The following is an 18,557-nucleotide window of genomic DNA, read 5'->3' as shown; positions in this document are numbered from 1 at the left end:
GCGTACCGCAAAAAAAAAAAAAAAAAAAAAAAAAAAAGAACAGAAGCACTAAGCCTTTGGGGCCAGTCCACCTTTAATGATTTATATTTCCCCTCCAGCTAAATTTGACTTTGACTTTAAAGAAATCCCTGCCCACCATACCAGGTTTGAAGACCCAGAAAAGACAAGCAGTGAGGATTTTATAATAATGTTATAATCAACTTTGGGCAGAGGAAAGTTTTCAAAACTGATACCTCTGACACTAGGAGTTCTGGTTCTTAAGGAAACACAGGGGAACTCTCTTATAATTTCATAACCACTTTTAAAGAATTTTAAGTAGTTCCATTTTGCCACTTGAGACATCTCTTTTGCATAAAAATTAGAGGAAGCATAGACTGCATCCTAAATGTTTGGTTTCAAGTCCTATCTGCCACCTAATAGCTGGATGAGAAACAAGTGTTTAAATTTCCCTACGCCTCAGTTTCTTCATATTTAAATATATGGGAAAGGTAATGAACCTACCTCATGGGTTGATAGGATTAAATGAGCTAAGAAAAGTACTTTGTATGGTGACTGACATCACTCAATAAATGATTGTGGTTATTATTTTGTTGTCTAAGTAGGTGTTTTGCTATCCCTTCATATATAATCTTGATAATCTTATGGTATCTTAGCAGATTAGATAACACGGTGTCTTCTCTATTGTGTTGTGTTGGTCTTTACCACATATTTCGGATTCCGCATATTGCTGTTGGGGCAGATGCAAACTGGTTCACTGAGATTAACTGTGGAATCTGTGTCAAAAATAACCCATTTATGCCAGGACTGACACTACAAATCTAGACTCTTGGTACCAAAATAGGAAATGGATTCTTAGTCCAGATTTTGCCATATTTCAGTGTTTTTAGAGATCATGAGGATGATGTTATATTCCTTTTTAATTATTTATTTTTGGATATATTAAGGCTAGATAAAGTGCAAGTGCTATCATTGTAACATGTTTACAGAATAATCCAATCTTGGTAGGGTACAAGCAGGAAAGTTTAATTTTTCTTCACTATTGCTTTCAACCTGTTTGGTTTGATCTAGTCTTCATCCCTTGATGAAGAAGGGCAGACAGATGTCATAGCTTCCTGAGAACTTTCAATTAAAAGAAGTTTATGTGTTATAAGTTCCACAACAGACTACAACATGACTTACATCTTAATCCAGCTTTTAAAAGCAACTCCCTTCCCTATCCTAACTCACGCTGACCTGGGGCTTGTGGTCTTGAATTAGTGGAGGGCCTATTCATTTATTCCTCCTCCCTCTTACCTGACATGAAAGAAATCTGAAGCAGCACAGTGAAGGAGAAAAGAGATTAGAACCAAAGTGTAAGCTTTTAATTTACTTTTTACTTCTTTGGTCCTGCAATTTTATTTTCTCTTGGTTACTGTTGATAGGTTGTCAGTGCCTGCTCTGGGACAGACATCCAAATGCCAGCTTGTGCTGCATTTCATTCCTTGGCAGAGTTGTGGGGATTTCTGCACTGCATGGTTTAATGATATTGACGATGTCCTCTCTGGCTGACATCTTGTCATGCCCAACTCAGACCCTACACCTGGTGGGTTTATTCCACAGTCTCTCACTTTTGAGCTTCCACTGTGCCAACCATCCACCTTCATAAATGGGGACCTTCAACATAGATTCATCCTGGCTCTGTCATGGCAAACTGTTGGGAGTTGTGACTGTTTATGGCTCCCTACCTTCAGGCCCTGCAATAAGGGGCTACTTCACTTAACTTCAGTGTTATCCAGATACGAGGTAGATATATGATTCTATATCTGTGTATGCTCCCAAACTCCAGAGGACACAGGTTAAGCTACTGAGAATTCTCTCACTGCACCCCAGCTTGGTGCAGTGAGCTTGGGAGGGTCTATGAGTTTCTGACACTTAGCAAATATGGGAATGAGATGAGCATCTCTGGATCCTTCTCTTGGGCAGCACAACTCTTGAGGAGAAGAGGGCTGTAAAAAGAAGAAAGGAAGATGGGAAAAGCCACAGCCCTTTTCTTCAATCTAGTAATGACTATCTGAAAAGACAACTATTTTTACTTCCAAGAAACCCTTTCCAAACTTCTGGTCTTCTCTGGATGTGGGTGATGGTCTGATGATGGCAGGATTGTTTGACATGCCTTCAACAAAGTCCCTCAGAGTTGTGTATATTGACCCTTCTTTAGGCTGCGTGGGTTCCTATCATTTGTGACTTATAAGGTTGGTAATTTAGACAAAATTCTAAATGATAAAAAAAAAAATTCAACTTATCTCTGGGGTATGGTGGATAATTTATCTCTTTGTTCTTTAGCTTTCTCATTTGCAAAAGGGATAAGATAATAGTACCTACATAGAATTGTTGTGAAGCTTAAATAAGGTAATCCATGTAAAAGCTACAGCTGTTTAACACACTTTTTTTTTTTTTTCTTTTTTAAACAAAACAAATGGAAAAATCACAGGGCAAAGCAACCGCAGGCCTCAGGATGGGCGGCGCAGGGCGGGCAGGAGCTCCTGCGGCTCTGGGGATAAGCGGTGGGCGCCAGAGGGCGCGGCTGCGCTTGCGTGACGTCCTGCTGCCCGGCGGCCGGCGCACGTTACGCACGACGCACTGCACCGACGCCCTCGCGCAGCCGCTTGCCTGTGAGGGCCGAGCAGGCCTGAGTCAGGCTGTCGCGCCCGCCGAATCTTGGAGGTGCAGTCCCTGAACGCAGTCTGGATGTCGCAAATCCCGAGGCAAGTCTCAACGTCCTGCTTGCTGGCCAGCACCAGGATGGAGACGCCGCCCAGCGCCTCGCTCGTGACCATCTTCTCCAACGCTTGGACTCGGACAGTCTCTCCTCCTCCGTGGAGCCCATGACATAGAGGACGCCGTGGCCCTCTGCTTGGTCCTTGTCCCACAGAGACTGCAGTTCTTCCTGCCCCCCGCTAAGCCCCACAGCAGAAGGCGAGCCTTTCCCACGTCCACAGTGCCGACGTTTAGACGCTCGGTGGTGGTGATTTTGGACAGACTCCTCCCCTTGGAGTTCTTATGAAACCGGCTTTTGACCGCTCCAAGACAGTAGTCCTCACGGCATTGTCCAGACCCAGGATCAGGATGCAGTACTGGTCCTTCAGAAGCATGTCCTTGTACAGGTCTGACATCCTGCACCCAGCCCTGGCCCCTGGAGCCACTGCGGGCCTGACGTTCTGACCCTGCGCCTGACGGCACGTGGGCCGTCCCAAGCACAGTTCTGAGTACACGGTAAGAATTCAATGAGTGTGAGCCACCGTCGTATAACCTGGTATCTTTATTTCACTATAAATAAGTGTTGATGGAGTGTATATTTATTCATTTTCTTAACATATATTTACCAAACACTTAACTGTCATAGGAACTTTGGGGAAAGGTAATGAACAAATCAGCCGTCGTGAAGCTTATGTTATAGCGGGGGGAGGGAAATAATAAACAATCAAATAAGATTTATAATGTGTTGGAGAAAGATTAGTGCTATGAAGAAAAATAAACAGGAGGAGCGGATCAGGAGTGCGGAGAAGTGCTGCTATTTTAAGTGATGTAAGGACTCACTGATGAGGTGGCATTTGAACAGAGATCTGAGGTAAAGAATGTTATTCAGCATGTCAGCAGAAAATGTGTTAATTAAATTCAGTATTACAATCTCCAAAAGTTTGATACTATTTATAACTCAAACAGATAACTAAACCTTTTGCCCAATGAAGAAAAAATTACCTTGAATCGAGTAGATTAATTCAGTTATTCAGGAGAGAGGTTATACTGTATATTAAATATATATATATTGGTCCAGCCTGGAAATCTTCCTTTTTCTTGCCTTTTAGCTTGTCTTGTGATTTTTGTTGTTGTTGTTTAAGATCAGGCATGAGGTAATAGGAATTATAAACAGGCCCTTAGTGTGAGGTTCTATGTTAATCTGGCTAGAAGTTGGGCTGTGTTTAATGTTTGCTCTAGCCATAGGTGCCACTGGCTTCAGATTTCTGGAGTGCACTTGTTTTTGTCTCCCTGTTTTTGGAAGCTTCCCTAAGAATTCCTCCTTAGATAAAGTCTGTACCTTGCAGCTCTTTCAGTGTTACCTATTGTTATTATACTGGAGTCCTGTTGGTGTGGTAGTAGGGTGTGTGGGTGGAAAAGTGATCTATAATCTTATGATTAAAAGTCAGTCATTTAGTGGGCCTGTGTCCCTGGGTTTTGACTTTCGTAAGTGTTTCTTTGCTTTCTTCTTTCCCCCTTAGGTGAGACAGGAAGGCTAGAGGGAGCTGGAGTTGGGTGAAGACCCTTCCCTCTACCTAGGGTAAGTTGCTGGTAGAGTCTTTCTCCCTGGAGAGCAGGCCTTTGTTATAGAGAATGCTCCAGGTGTATTTCAAAATGATTACTTTTCCTCCGCCTGCCAGAGCCAGGATGGAATAGTTCATAGCTCTTCACTGAAAACCTGAAGGGTTCCCAGAATGAAAACCAATGAAAGTATAGGAGCAAGATCTTATTTTTAAAAGAATAATTATTGACATATAGCTTATTAGAGATATGCACAAATCATAAGTGTACAGCTCAATAAATTTTCACCAAGAGAAAATACCCATATAACCAGCAACCTGATCAAGAAATAGAACATTGGCAGCATCCCAGAACCCCACTAATGACCACTTCCAGTCACTATGCTTTCCGAGGTAATCATTATCCTAACTTCTCACAGTATAGATTAGTTTTGCCTATTTTTGAGCTTTATGTAAATGAAATCAAAAAGAAGGAATTCTTTTGTGTTTGGCTTTATTTCAATCAACATAATGTTTGTAAGATTAAACTGTGCTATTACATATAGAAGGAGTTCATTCACTCTCATTACTGCATAGCATTTCATTGTATGAATGTAAGATCATTTATTCATTCATTCTGCTGTGATGAACCTTTGAATTGTTTCCTTTTTTACTTTATTAAGGAGAGTGCTGCTATGCACTAGTGTACATGCCTTTTCATGAACATATGTAGCTGTTTCTGCTAAGTGTATATCCAAGTTTATATCTAGGAGTGGAATATACAGGTTTATCACTAGTAGATATTGAATGCCAAATAGACGTGCAAGTATCTGTAACACTTTAAACATATGAGAGTTTGTCACTCCACATGCTCACCAATACTTGCTATGATCGTCTTTTTCCATTTAGGCATTTTTGTGCATGTTATGTGAAAACAGCAGCTGATAAAATGTAAAACCTACCTGTTAGTTTTGAATATTGGCTGCATGGCAGTCTTGAACTCCGAGTTTTGTCTCTTCAGCTCCTTGATATTTTCAGAAGTTCTCTGTGGGTTCTCTGCCTCAGTTCAGTTGCCCCCTGACTAGACCCATTGTCCAGAACCTTGGTCTCTCACTGTGTTCCAGAAATTGGCAGATTCCCTGAAGGAAGTATGTTTTCCATCTCTTTTTTTTTTCTTTTTGTGGCTTGAAACAACAATCATCATTTTGTCATCTCTCACAGTTTCTGTGGGTAAAAAATTTGGAAAGGTTCAACTCAGGGTATTCCATGAAGTTGCAGTCAGTGATGTGAATCAAGAACAGTGGAAGCTGCAACAGCTGGGCACTGGCTCTTCATGTAATCTTGGGGCCTCTCTCTTCATGTAGTCTTGAGTACCTCCATATGGATTCTGCATGTGGTCTAGTTTGGGCTTCTTACAGCATGCTGGCCTCAGGGCGGTTGGACTGCTTATGTGGTGGCTGTAGGACCTGGCTCCTCAAGTTCTGTGCTTCAGCAGTTCTCCAGCACCTTCAAAATTATATATGTGTGTGTGGTATATATATACATACATATAGACATACATATAGACATATGTATATATGTATGTATATATACATATACATGCATGTATATATCACACATCATAAACAGAAGTAGAAGTAGAAGTCCTGTTTGATGAGTCTTATTTGTTCTTAGGAACACTTGTAAGGGTTTCTCTGAAACAAAAAAAATGATTTTTGCTATTTGATTCGTTTGCTTGTTTTTTAAGAGAGAAAATTCTAGCCAACGTAGTCTCTAAACATATCTCTTCCACAGGAGAGTCAATATAGAATAAGCTAGTCTGAAATTTGTGGATTTCCAATTCTAAATAGAGTGTCATGAATTCATGCTTAAAGCTTTTGGTATAACCCATTTTCAGAAGTGTTGAGGACAGCACTTATAATACACGGTATACATCAAATGCCCTGCATTGATCTACAATTTAGTAGAAAGGCAGATGGATAAATGCGTTGACATCATTTTGTCATCGACAAAGATACCACTAAATGTATTTCTGAAAGTGTTGAAAAGAGCAGCGGGTACTGTCATTTTATGAAATGTACTGCATTTGTATTGAGAGCTGATGGGGAAAAGAAGAAAATAATCCACTGTGAATGTGATTTAACCAAGAGACTGGATTTTTCTAAAAACAAAAAAGCAAAAAACAGTAAAGTAGTTGCCTTAAGGTCACAACACTCAAAGAAGTGGTGAGTCAGCAAAACAAAACTAAGATAAATCATCAGGAGGAAGAAAATGTCAAAAGACAAATATATAATTATTTTTGTTCTTTTGGTTTTTTATTTTTCCAAATAAACTACTTGCAATTTAACCAAGGTCTACTCAAAGGGTAGAGAATTGTTCCATGATTTTTTTAAAAGAGCAAATATTACATGATGCTGTTATCAAACTTCTAACCCCAACCATATTTAAGTTGCTAAAAACGTAAAGCATGCTTTACTGCGTGAATGGCTACACCAAATAACAGATTTTCAGTGTAGCCAAAACAGCCTTATATTGGAAGAAGATGCCAACTAGGACTTTCATAGCTAGAGAGGAGAAGTCAATGTCTGGCTTCAAAGCTTCAACAGGTTGATTCTCTTGTTAGAGGTGATGTAGTTGTTGACTTTAAGTGAAGCCAATGCTCATTTACAATTCTGAAAGTCCTAGGGCCCTTCAGAATTATGCTCAATCTACTCTGCCTGTGCTCTATAAATGGAGTAACAAAGCCTGGATGACAGCACATCTGTTTACCTCATGGTTTACCACATATTTGAAACCCACTGTGGAGACCTATTGCTCAGAGGATAGAGTCCTTCTAAAATGTTACTGCTCATTGATGATGCACCTGGTCACCCAAGAGCTCTGATGAAGGTGTGTAATGAGAATAATGTTTTCATGCCTGCTAACACAATATCCATTCTGCAGCCCACGGATTAAGGAGTGATTTTGATTTTCAAATCTTATGATTTAACAATATATTTCATAAGACTATAGCTGCCATAGATAGTAATTACTCTGATGGACTGGGGTAAAGTAAATTAAAAACCTTCTGGAAAGAATTCACCATTCTAGATGTCATTAAGAAAATCCGTGATTCATGGGAAAAGGTCAAAATATCAGCAATAACAGGAGTTGGGAAGAAGTTGATCTAACCCTCATGAGTGACTTGGAGGGGTTCAAGACTTCACTGGAGGACATAACCGCAGATGAAGTGGAAATAGCAAGAGAACTGGAATTAGAAGTGGAACCTGAAGATGCAACTGAGTTGCTTGCAATCTCTTGACAAAACTTGAATGGATGAAGAATTGCTTTTTATGGATGAACAAAGAAAGTGGTTTCTTGAGATGGAATCTACTCCTGGTGAAGGTGCTGTGAAGATTGTTGAAATGGCAACAAAGGATTTGTAATATTTCATAAACTTACTTAATAGAGCAGCAGCAGAGTTTGAGAGGAGTGACTCCAGTTTTGAAACTTTTATTATGGGTCAGATGTTATCAAATGGCATTGCATGCTACAGAGAAATTGTTCGTGAGAGGAAGAGTCAATAGATGGGGCAAACTTCACTGGTGTCTTATTTTAAGAAATTACCGCAGCCATCCCAGCCCTCAGCAGCCACCACCCTGATCTGTCAGCAGCCATAGACATCGAGGCAAGACCTTCCACCAGCAAAAAGTTTACAGCTTGCTGAAGGCTCAGGTGATGGTTAGCATTTTTAATTAAGGCATGTACACTGTTTTTAGGTATAATGCTACTGCACACTTAACAGACTACAGCATAGTGTACACATGACTATTATATATACTGGGAAACCCAACAATTTGTGTGATTCCCTTTATTGTGACATTTGCTTTATTGTGGTAGTCTGGAACTGAGCCCACAATATCTCCGAGGTATGTCTGTATTTTCTGCACCTAATAGGGTGAAGAGTGTCTTACTTTGAGGTGGTGACCAAAGCATAAAGGGAAAACAGATGCCTGCCCTTTTCAGAGACTCCCTCTTCCCCTTCCATGTTCAGGAATCTTGTGTGTCTAGCGTTGGCCAGGTTTGCCAGTGCTGTTCAGTCCGAGATCTCAGAGCTGGTACCGGCCCCCAGTGTATGCCCTGAGATTGGAGAATGGTCTGCACCCACATTATTGGTTTTTTATGGTACTCCTGGCACTCTGGTGGACCTGTAGGCCTGAGAATTATAGGGGTGGACTGGAAGGCTTGAGTACTTCCTCCTGTTGTCCAAGGTAGATGGGCCTTCAAAGAGGGAAGCTCCCTCTCATTTCCTCAGTGTAGTGTCAGAGAAGTTCAAAGCCAAAACTGTTTTGGGTTCCCAAGGCTGCAGCTTCTTTTGTTACAATAAAGTGTTGTCACTGCATAATACAGCGTTTACAGTGAAAAATAGGTAATATTTTTTTTTTTTTTTTTTTTTTTTTTTTTTTTTTTTTGCGGTAGGCGGGCCTCTCACTGTTGTGGCCTCTCCCCTTGCAGAGCACAGGCTCCGGACGCGCAGGCTCAGCAGCCATGGCTCACGGGCCTAGCCGCTCTGCGGCATGTGGGATCTTCCCAGACCGGGGCACGAACCCGTGTCCCCTGCATCGGCAGGCGGACTCTCAACCACTGCGCCACCAGGGAAGCCCCGAAAAATAGGTAATATTAACAGTAAGAATTTATTACATTGCTTTTAAGCTTAGCTTATATGACAGACATGCAGTTAATAATAGGTACTATTATTAACTTCATTTCACAGGTGAGAAAGTAGAGGCACAGAGATGTTAAGTAAATTACACAAGATCACGTAAAACAGAAGAATTGTCCACAGTAAATAAGTATCATCATTGATGGTCAAGTTCACAGAGATGTAGTTGGATTATTCCACTCTTCTTGCCATGCTGATGGCTGCTAGTGCAGATTCCTGGCCTGGGCAGAGGGGATAAACCCCACTCCTCTGGAGATACTATGTCAAGAGATCTCCATGCAAAAACTGGCCAGGGCTGTCAGGGCTACAGTTTTTGAGATGCATTCACTTCCCCAGAGTGTCAGTCTATTCTGCATCAGATCTCCTTCCAGTTTTTTTCAGCTCAGAGATCAAACATTTTATTTTCTCTTTGTCCTCTGTTCCAATCCACTGCTTCTGTCTCTTGTGGTAGTTTTATTTTAGGTTCTCCATTGTCCTTCCCTGTAACTAAACCTTAGTCAGGCCTTCTCTTTTTCTCTCCAAAAGGTTTCCTTAGTTTTATGATTTTCTCACTGAACGTAATCCTGAAGGTGATGCAGTGTGCAAATAGGTATAACATGATAATGATGACGATGATGATGATGATGATGATGATGATGATGATCGTGATGATGATGGTGAAGAAACTTTCCTATAATACAACTTTGAATCAAACTTTGGCCATAGTATATAATATTCCAGATATGCTAGTATCGGTCAAGTCTGTGTATTTAGAGCTTCATCATGAATAAGGGAGTAGTCGCAATATTTACCCCTAAGGCTTGGATAAGTGGATTTGAAGTTTCTTCTGGTTGTATTAGAAGAAAGATTATTGTCAATTTCTAACTTGCCAAACAGCTACACAAAGTTCCTGCTGCTTCATGTTTGCTGTGCACACCATTTGTTAAACATTTTCTCACTGCACACATCTTCCCTCTGAAGGACTCCTAAGAACCCTTGACTGCTGTTTTGATTCCATGAGCATTTTTTTGAGAGCCCACATATGTTATATATAGTGTTGGGAGACCCAAATTCGAGTTAGACAAAGTCCCTTTCTCCAAGGAGCACTTTCTATCTGTTTGGGTAATAATCTCTAGGTCTAAGGGTAGGATATATCTAATACAAAAATGTGTTCCTTCCCTCAACTAAACTTCATCTAACAAATGAAGACCTAAGTGTCAAAAGGCTAGATCTCTGATTTTCAGTGGTTAGCAAAAAAGAAAAAATGTTTCAGGTTTAACAGCTATATACAAAATATATAAAGACACTGGATTGTCAGATAATTATGTCACCCAGTTAAATTTGAATTTCAGGTAAACAATGAATATTTTTTAATTTTACTTGCTAAATCTGGCAACCTTAAAGTGAGAATGTGTGTTAATTTCTGTTTATGATAAATATTATTTTTTCAAGAAGGAATGACATAGTAGAAAAGGAAAGAGATTTGGAATCAGCTAGAGGTGGATTAAAGTGTGATTTTATCAGTATCTTACTAGGTGACAGTGGGAAAATAATTTGTCTCTGAACCTCAGTTTTCTCATAGAAATGGTAACAATTATGGTCAAATGTTGTTGAATGGCTCATTAGTGATATATAAAAATGGCTAGCATAGGGGGCTTCCCTGGTGGCGCAGTGGTTGGGAGTCTGCCTGCCGATGCAGGGGACACAGGTTCGTGCCCCGGTCCAGGAAGATCCCACATGCCACGGAGCGGCTGGGCCCGTGAGCCATGGCCGCTGAGCCTGCGTGTCTGGAGCCTGTGCTCCGCAACGGAAGAGGCCACAGCAGTGAGAGGCCCACGTACTGCCAAAAAAAAAAAAAAAAAAAAAAAAATGGCTAGCATATAGTGCGGACTGTATTATTTTCACTTGCCAGTGGCGGTAATAGTAATAATAATAATAATAATAAAACAAACATTTCTTCAACACTATGTGCTAAGGACTCCACATGTATATATTAATCCATTTCATCCTCACTACAACTTCTTGGGGTAGATAAACAATTTTTTTTGTTTTAAGGATAAGACATATGAAGCACAGAAAGTCACACAGCCAGTTTATGTGCAAAACAGGATTAAACATTATGCCATAGTGTCTTTCCTCTATACATCATTTAGAAACAATGATTTTAGACAGACTGGTGTAACTAGCAGCAATACAAATATTTGATGGCTGTTGAGGACCAAAGATGCTCAAAAGAACATTAGTGTGAGAGGCAGAAGCATAACTATGGACTCCTTTACCACCAAGGGCCAGCAGAACTAACTTGGCAGAGTTATTGGTCTTTTCAGTTACATCTTGGGATGGAGATGCTTGTCACTGCTACTGCTGCTGTTGATGATGATGATAATAATAAAATAATAATAGCAGCTGACATATATTGATCGTTTACCATGGGCCAGACCATATTTTAAGGATTTTACATGATTAATCTACTTAATCCTTACAAGATTTATAAATAAGGAAACTGCATCTCAGAGAATTTAAATAATTCACACAGTTCAATCACCTCTCTTTTACTTCAACAATGAACATTTACAAAACCTGACCCTAGCTATAATTAATCCTTTATTCCTCTATGTTCCTGTAGAATTAGCCACTTTTAAACTACTTCTCATGATGTTAATTAAAACTTTTCTACTTTTTCCTTGAGAAAGAGATTCTTGTTTTACTTTTCCCTGTAGCCTCCCAGCATTCTACACTGGATATGGCTGTTCTGGTTATCTATTGCTACATGATAACCCATTCCAAAACTTAGTTGCTTAAAATAACAATGTATCTTTTTTCTGGGTGTTGACAGACTCAGTGGTTGGTTGTTTCTTAGGGTCATTCATGTGGTTGCAGTCAGATGGCCTGTGGCTGGAGTCATCAAAAAGCTTCCTCACTCACATGTCTGTCACTAGGGCCCGTCGGCCGTCTCTCCCACATGGCCTCTGTGTGTGGTTAGCCTGGGCTTCCTCATACTGTGAGACTCAGGGGCATTAACCTTCTCACAAGGTGACTGACTTCCCCCCAGGACAGGCATTTCAGAAAATAAGAAGTAGAAGCTACCAGTTTTTTAAGGCCTGGCTCAAAAAAGGAACAACAGTAATTCTGCCCAGTCAATTATTCTAATTGGTCAGAGCTTTTGCAGAGCCCATCTAGATTCAAAAGGAAGGAAAATAGACACCCTCCGCCACCTCACCAGATCTCAATTTGAAAAGTGTCAAAGAATGTGTGGCCATCTTTAATCTACCACGCTGGAGTTTCTCAGTAGGTGTTAGATAGGTGGATTAATGGATGGATAAATGAAAAAGATCTAGGCCAAGGAAAGCAAATGGATGAGAAGAAATGAGGGGTAAAGATTAAAAATAAAAATATTTACAAAGAATACTACTAGTTAAAATTTACAAGTACCTGGGAACATGTGTCATGTTCTAGATATTACAATGGAAAATATATAGGTAAAAGATACAATACATACATATGTTAGATATGACACAGGTTCTTCCTTTTCATACTAATACATTGGAATGGAGGTATTTGGAAAATTTTAATAGGCATAATGGCTTTTGGCATTGTCTTTTGATCAGATTGGCTTATTCTTCTCTCCTATTTTCATTCAAGTGTTTCTTCTCCACTTAAGAGTTTACTTTTGAAAAGTCAGAGACTTGGAGTACTCTACCGTTTTCCGCCATGTCTCTCCTATTCTTTTGCCTAAGAAATTTCAAATAATGTAGTGGTTTTATAATTTTTTTCATTCCCTAAATGCTGAAAGTGATTCTAGACCTCAGCTTCCATTTTATTTTGAAGACTTCCACATAGTAGGTAGAAGAATTAAGTTATTTCGTAGCCATCATAACCAGAACAAACTTCCTTGACTCTTGATATGTTCATTGATGCTTCTATCTCAAACCTTCTTCTGTCCCCATCTCTGAGAAATTGCTGTTTAAACTTGCACAAATTATTTCAACTTCCTCACTGCTTCTTAGAGAAGAGTAGAGAAAAATATGGGACATGAACAGGGACATAATGAGAGAGTAAAAACCACCAGGACTTTAAATGTTAAAATCAACAAAATATGCAAAATGCCTTGAGGCAATGTAATATCACTGTCTCACAGAAGGCAGAAAATTACTAGGAGAAATTTAAATGATGTACTGGAGAATGTCAACTGCATTCGGAATGGAGCTTTGGATTTTTATAGGAATTGAATACACATTTCGGTCATTAAAATGAAACACTCTGAAATTGTTTCAGATTGAACTTTACATGGGCCGAGGAAGAAATTACAATTAAATATATCATGCCAAGTTTTTAATTTATGAAATGAGACATGGGGTTTTATGAGAAAGGAAATAAAATGAAAGTTTGTCTCTAGAATCCCTTCCATTCCTAGGTTGTCAAATTTGGGGACCAAAATTTCACCTCCATATCCACCCCATTAAAACCCTGTGGGAAATGATGTAGATACCACTTTCAGGGGCTTCTAGAGAGTGAGTAATAACCAGAAGCAAACAGATAATAAATCCTCTTTGCAGTGATTTGTTTTCAGGTGTTTCTTCTTAATAACCCCTGAACAAAAATTACAATCTCTCCTCCGCTTCACTGTACCTCCACTGCTGGGGTCATGGGCTTTACTTGGTTACCACATTCTGCTTTTTATTTCTGATCTCATTATATTTCTATTTTGTTGATTTTGCATCTCCTCAGTTACAGGTATCTGGGTTTCTAATCTAAATGCAATTCTTAATTGCCCATGTAATTGATGATGTGGATGTGGCATCCTTGACCTTGGACAGTAACTAGGTGAACCACTCAGTTAACCAAAGAGGCCCAGACTCTTTCTGGAGAGTCTTCCGAGACATTCACACATGAACTGGGGCTCTGTGTCCCCTGCTCAGAAATATACAAAATCTCAAAGGGACTGCCAGGTATATCACCCGCTTTGCCCTGCAGATGGTAGGGGCTTCCAGCCATCCAGACAAGAATAATCCTCTCAGGATCACAGGTAACACAGGGATTCTTGACTGAGGTGACACCACCTTTTATATCCAATTATCCTTCTAATACATCACATCTTAAAAATCCCTTCCCGAATACTCTGTCAACTTTGTTCTTCCCACTGGTCCCTGCCAAACTTTGTTTGCTACCTCAGGTTGTTTTTAGATTCTGCCCAGCATGGCTTTTTTTGTTGTTTGTTTTGTTTGTTTCTTTTAATATCCTTTTCTTTCCCATATTACAGCCCACAACAACAATTAGAGATCTTTCTTCAACTGTGGAAGGTGAATCATTCTTTCAGTTAAAAATAAAAATGTGTAGTTACTCACACAAATATGATATCAGAATCTGGGTTCTTAGAAGATAATAGCCCAGCTTCACAAAGAACTTAGTTCTTTCTATGCTTCTTCCTTCTCTCAGTCCTGTCATTCTTCTCTCACACCTGAGACCCAGTATACTCATTTTTCATTTTCTTGCTCTGATAGGAAGGATTTGAAAATTATATCAAGAGTAATTAGCAACACAGAAATTTTCTCAATGCAATAAAAAATCTAGCAGTAGGTAATCCTGGATTGGTATAGCAACCCTGTGATACCCTTAGGATGATCCAGTTCCTTCTGTAATTCCTTTTCTTTCTTTCTTTTTTTTTTTTTTGTGGTACGCAGGCCTCTCACTGTTGTGGCCTCTCCTGCTGCGGAGCACAGGCTCCAGACGTGCAGGCTCACGGGCCCAGCCGCTCCACAGCATGTGGGATCCTCCCGGACTGGGGCACGAACCCGCGTCCCCTGCATTCGCAGGCGGACTCTCAACCACTGCGCCACCAGGGAAGCCCCCTTTTCTTTTAAATAAACTTTTTATTTTAGAATAGTTTTAGATTTACAGAAAAATCATAAAGATCATACAGAAAATTGTTATGTATGTCCAATTTCCCATTATTAACATCTTGCATCTTATGTACATTTGTCACAATTAACAAATCAATATTGATACACAATTATTAACTAAACTCTAGACATTATTCAGATCTTATTACTTGTTTCCTAATGTTATTTTACTGTGCCAGAATCCCATCAAGGATACTGTATTACATTTACTTGTGACATCTTCTTAGGCTCCTCTTAGCTGTGACAGTTTCTCAGACTTACCCATTTCTAATGACCTTGACAGTTTTGAGGGGTGTTGGTCAGATATTTTGTAGAATGTCCCTCAATTGTGGTTTGTCTGATGTTCTTCTCATTGTTAGACTAGAGCTATAGGTTTGGGGAAGAAAACTCTAGAGGTGAAGTGCTGTTAGTATTTCATCATATCAAGGGTACATGTGATCAACATGACATCACTGTTGACTTTGATTATCTAGTTAAGGTAGTGTTAGGATTCTCAACTATAGAGTTAACTTTTCCCGCTTTCCAAAGTGTACTTTTTGGAAGGAGGTCATTATAAACATGACACAAAGCTTGGGGAATTATGCTCTACCTTCTGGGGGAGGGGGGAATATATCTACATAAATTATTTGCAATTGTTCTGAATAAGATATTTGTCTTTTCCTTCATTTATTTATTTATTCAAACATTTGTTTATATCTGTATGGACTCATGAATATTTATTTTTTACTTTGGGTTATAATCCGATATTCTTTTTCAAATCGTTTCTAGATTTGGCCATTGAGATTCTTTCAGTTGGTTTCTGTGTCCCTTTGAAATACCCTATCAGTGTGTGTGTGTGTGTGTGTGTGTGTGTGTGTTTGTGTTCTGTTGTGTTTGAGTACTTCATTTCTGGCACAACGAAATACTCTAGGCTCATCCTGTGTAGTTCCTGCCCCAGTCCTAAAATTAGTCATCCATTTACTTAATTATTCAATACCAGTATACATGTATAGCAGTGTCAGAATTATATCCCATACCCCCATGGGAAGACACTAAATGGATGGTGGTTGTAAAAACCAGTCTCTCACTGTTGGTGTGGGAGGTTAGAAATAAGCAAGGGGAGGAAGCTAGAATGATCCATGCAGTAATAGACTGGCATTAAAGACATCACTATGAACTCATGTTTAGCTTAATAGAAATACAGATATATATATAGAAATATTTATAAATATGCATGTACATGAGGGATTCTATACACATAGACATATTTCTTTGCTCTACATTCTGAATAAGCCTAGAAACAATGACATCCCAGAGGCAATGAGTACACCTAGTACTCAGATATTGGCTTCTAGTACCATCCTGCAATAAAAGGAGCTAGGACTCCTTGGAGAAATGACTGATTGTAGGATTGGGGCAGGAAATATACAAGATGAGCCTGAAGCCTGTATTTGCATTTGATTAGTTTTCTCATCCTGCTTCCAGTCTTTGGAAATGAAAAGTCCAAAGCCCTCTTTTAATTTTCAGTATTCTCGAACACAATTCTTTTAAAACATTATAGGCTTCCTGTGTATTCATTCTGATTTATTTCATTGGACCAAAGCCACACCCACAGATCTCTTCAAGGTTAGCCCTTTTCTACCTTCAGTTTACCTGTGAGGTTGATGAGGGACCATGCTCTTAAGGTTCACAGAAATCCTTTTGTTTAACTGAAAGGCATGCCCTTAAGATCTTTTTCAGCCTTTTTGTCTGTCCAGAAGGTCACAAGAGGCTCTGCCTTAGGTTTTTCTGATACTCCGTAGTCACATTTTGGATTTGATCTTTGGCTTGGGACCCTTCCTTATTTTGAGAGGCTTTTGCTGGCTGAAAGGACTGTTTTGAGGGCCTTTGCATACTCTTCAAATCCAATTCAAAACCTGAATAATTGTTTTTCAGTTCATCTCTTCTCTTATTTTACCGTAGGCAGATCAGAGAAACCAGTCAGCGCTCTCAACGGGTGGCCTGGAAGTTTCCTTAGTTAGATAACCAGTACATTTTCTGTTTTCCATGTTACTTCAGATGACAGCTTTGTTCAATTTTCTGTCACTATATAAAAGGATCTCCTTTCCTTAACCTTCTAATAATATTTTCCTTACTTTCCTTCAAGCTTCCACAGACAGCTTCCTTGAGGTCTTTTAAAACCTTACTAAAATTTTCTCCAGGCCTTTTAGGCTTTCCTAAATAGTCTCTTCAAGGCTCTTCCAGCTTCTGCCTGGTCTCAAATCCAGTGTCACATATTTTTGGTTTTTATTATGGTACCCACTTTCAGGTATTAAATTCTGTTCTAGTTCTCTATTGCTGCATTACAACTTATGGGTCAACAACAATAATTTTATTCCCTGCTGTGGTAAATTTGGGAAGGGCTTGAGTGTGTAGTTCTGATTCAGAGCCTCATGCAACTGCAGTCAGTGACTGAAGCCGGAGAAGGTGAGAGCTGCATCCCTCTGTCTTCCTGTGGTCTTAGGGCTTCTTTATTGGTTTCCCTATGTGGGTTGGTTTGGGCTTCCTTACAGCATGGTGGCCTCAGGGTAGTTGGACTGCCTATGTGGTAGGTGAGGGAACCAGCATGAAAGTTTGAGCAAGCAAGAGAGAAGGTGAAATGCCTTTAGGCATCTATCCTCACAATTTATACAGCATGGTACCTCCCATATTCAGCTGGTTTCGAGAGCCCCTATACATTCAAGGGGAAATTACATTCCATCTTTTGAAGGGGAAGGGAAAGTGTATAAAGGCACAGTTTTATTTTGTATACCTGTGATTAGTACAAAAAACCTTTGCCTTTGGCATGCAAAAATATAGAGATGGTGGACCTGTTGGGAAAAAAAAGGCCAGGACCCTCTGGGAAGCAAGCCCCCTCTGCTGCCTAGAAATAAAAGTTAGAGATAATTACTTTTTTTGCAGTAAAATATGCACAATGTAACATTTACCATTTTTAATCCATTTTAAGTGCACATTTCACAGTGCTGTCCATTGGATACCTTCATAATGTTGTCTAAGGATCACCACTCTTCAAGAGAAATCATTGCTTTTGGCAGAGGACCAGTTCATGAAGACCTGAACCAAGTTCAGTGACAAGGAAGAAACCACAGCGTCTAAAGAGGAACTGTGCTAAGACTGAAAGATTTGGGGCTGGTGACCTAGGCTTAGTGCAAGGGTTGCAGAGGGCTTAATCAGGTGCTTATGTATCACCCAGATACCCTGCTGTTAGCAGCCGTGATGGCAGGTGCTGGGCTTTAGAGAAGAGTAGAAAAGTAGTTGGAAAAATGAAGAAAATATGACTATATTTTCTCTAATTTTGTATAACTCATCATGCCTGTTGCTTAGAGTTAAGGCTGCATACACTGATCTTCAAAAACTAGAAGAAGTTGACTTTGAATTTAACTTTCAGTTTAATATATTCTTAACAACTGTGTTCACTAGAGTGGGGGTTATTTCATTTCTGACTCCTAGTAACTCAGGCATTAGAATAGATAAGGAAAGTGACAAGTCCATTTTCATTCTAGTATTATAGCTCTTTGCTGTCAGGAAAGGCAGGCTGTTTTGCTTCCTTTCTGTAGGAAATTGTCAGTTGATAGGCAAAACTAATTAAAGAAATAGGCTGTGTTCCCTCCCTTGGGAAAATCAGTCTTTTGCAAATGTATTTAAATGAATTCAGTATCCTTTCCTTTTAATAGTGCTTATCTG

At 39.6% G+C, this 18,557-nt stretch overlaps 1 pseudogene across 1 annotated transcript; it reads right to left on the bottom strand.

The window, feature by feature from the left end:
* Positions 1-2,464: 2,464 nt before the first annotated feature.
* LOC308626247 (ADP-ribosylation factor-related protein 1-like) lies at positions 2,465-3,152 on the bottom strand (annotated as a pseudogene). The gene has a single exon. The product of its transcript is annotated as an ADP-ribosylation factor-related protein 1-like (transcript).
* Positions 3,153-18,557: the final 15,405 nt, after the last annotated feature.

Source organism: Mesoplodon bidens, assembly GCF_964165515.1.
Source record: "Mesoplodon bidens genome assembly, chromosome: 12".
NCBI lineage: Eukaryota > Metazoa > Chordata > Mammalia > Artiodactyla > Ziphiidae > Mesoplodon > Mesoplodon bidens.
This window is presented reverse-complemented; position numbering and strand designations above follow the sequence as displayed.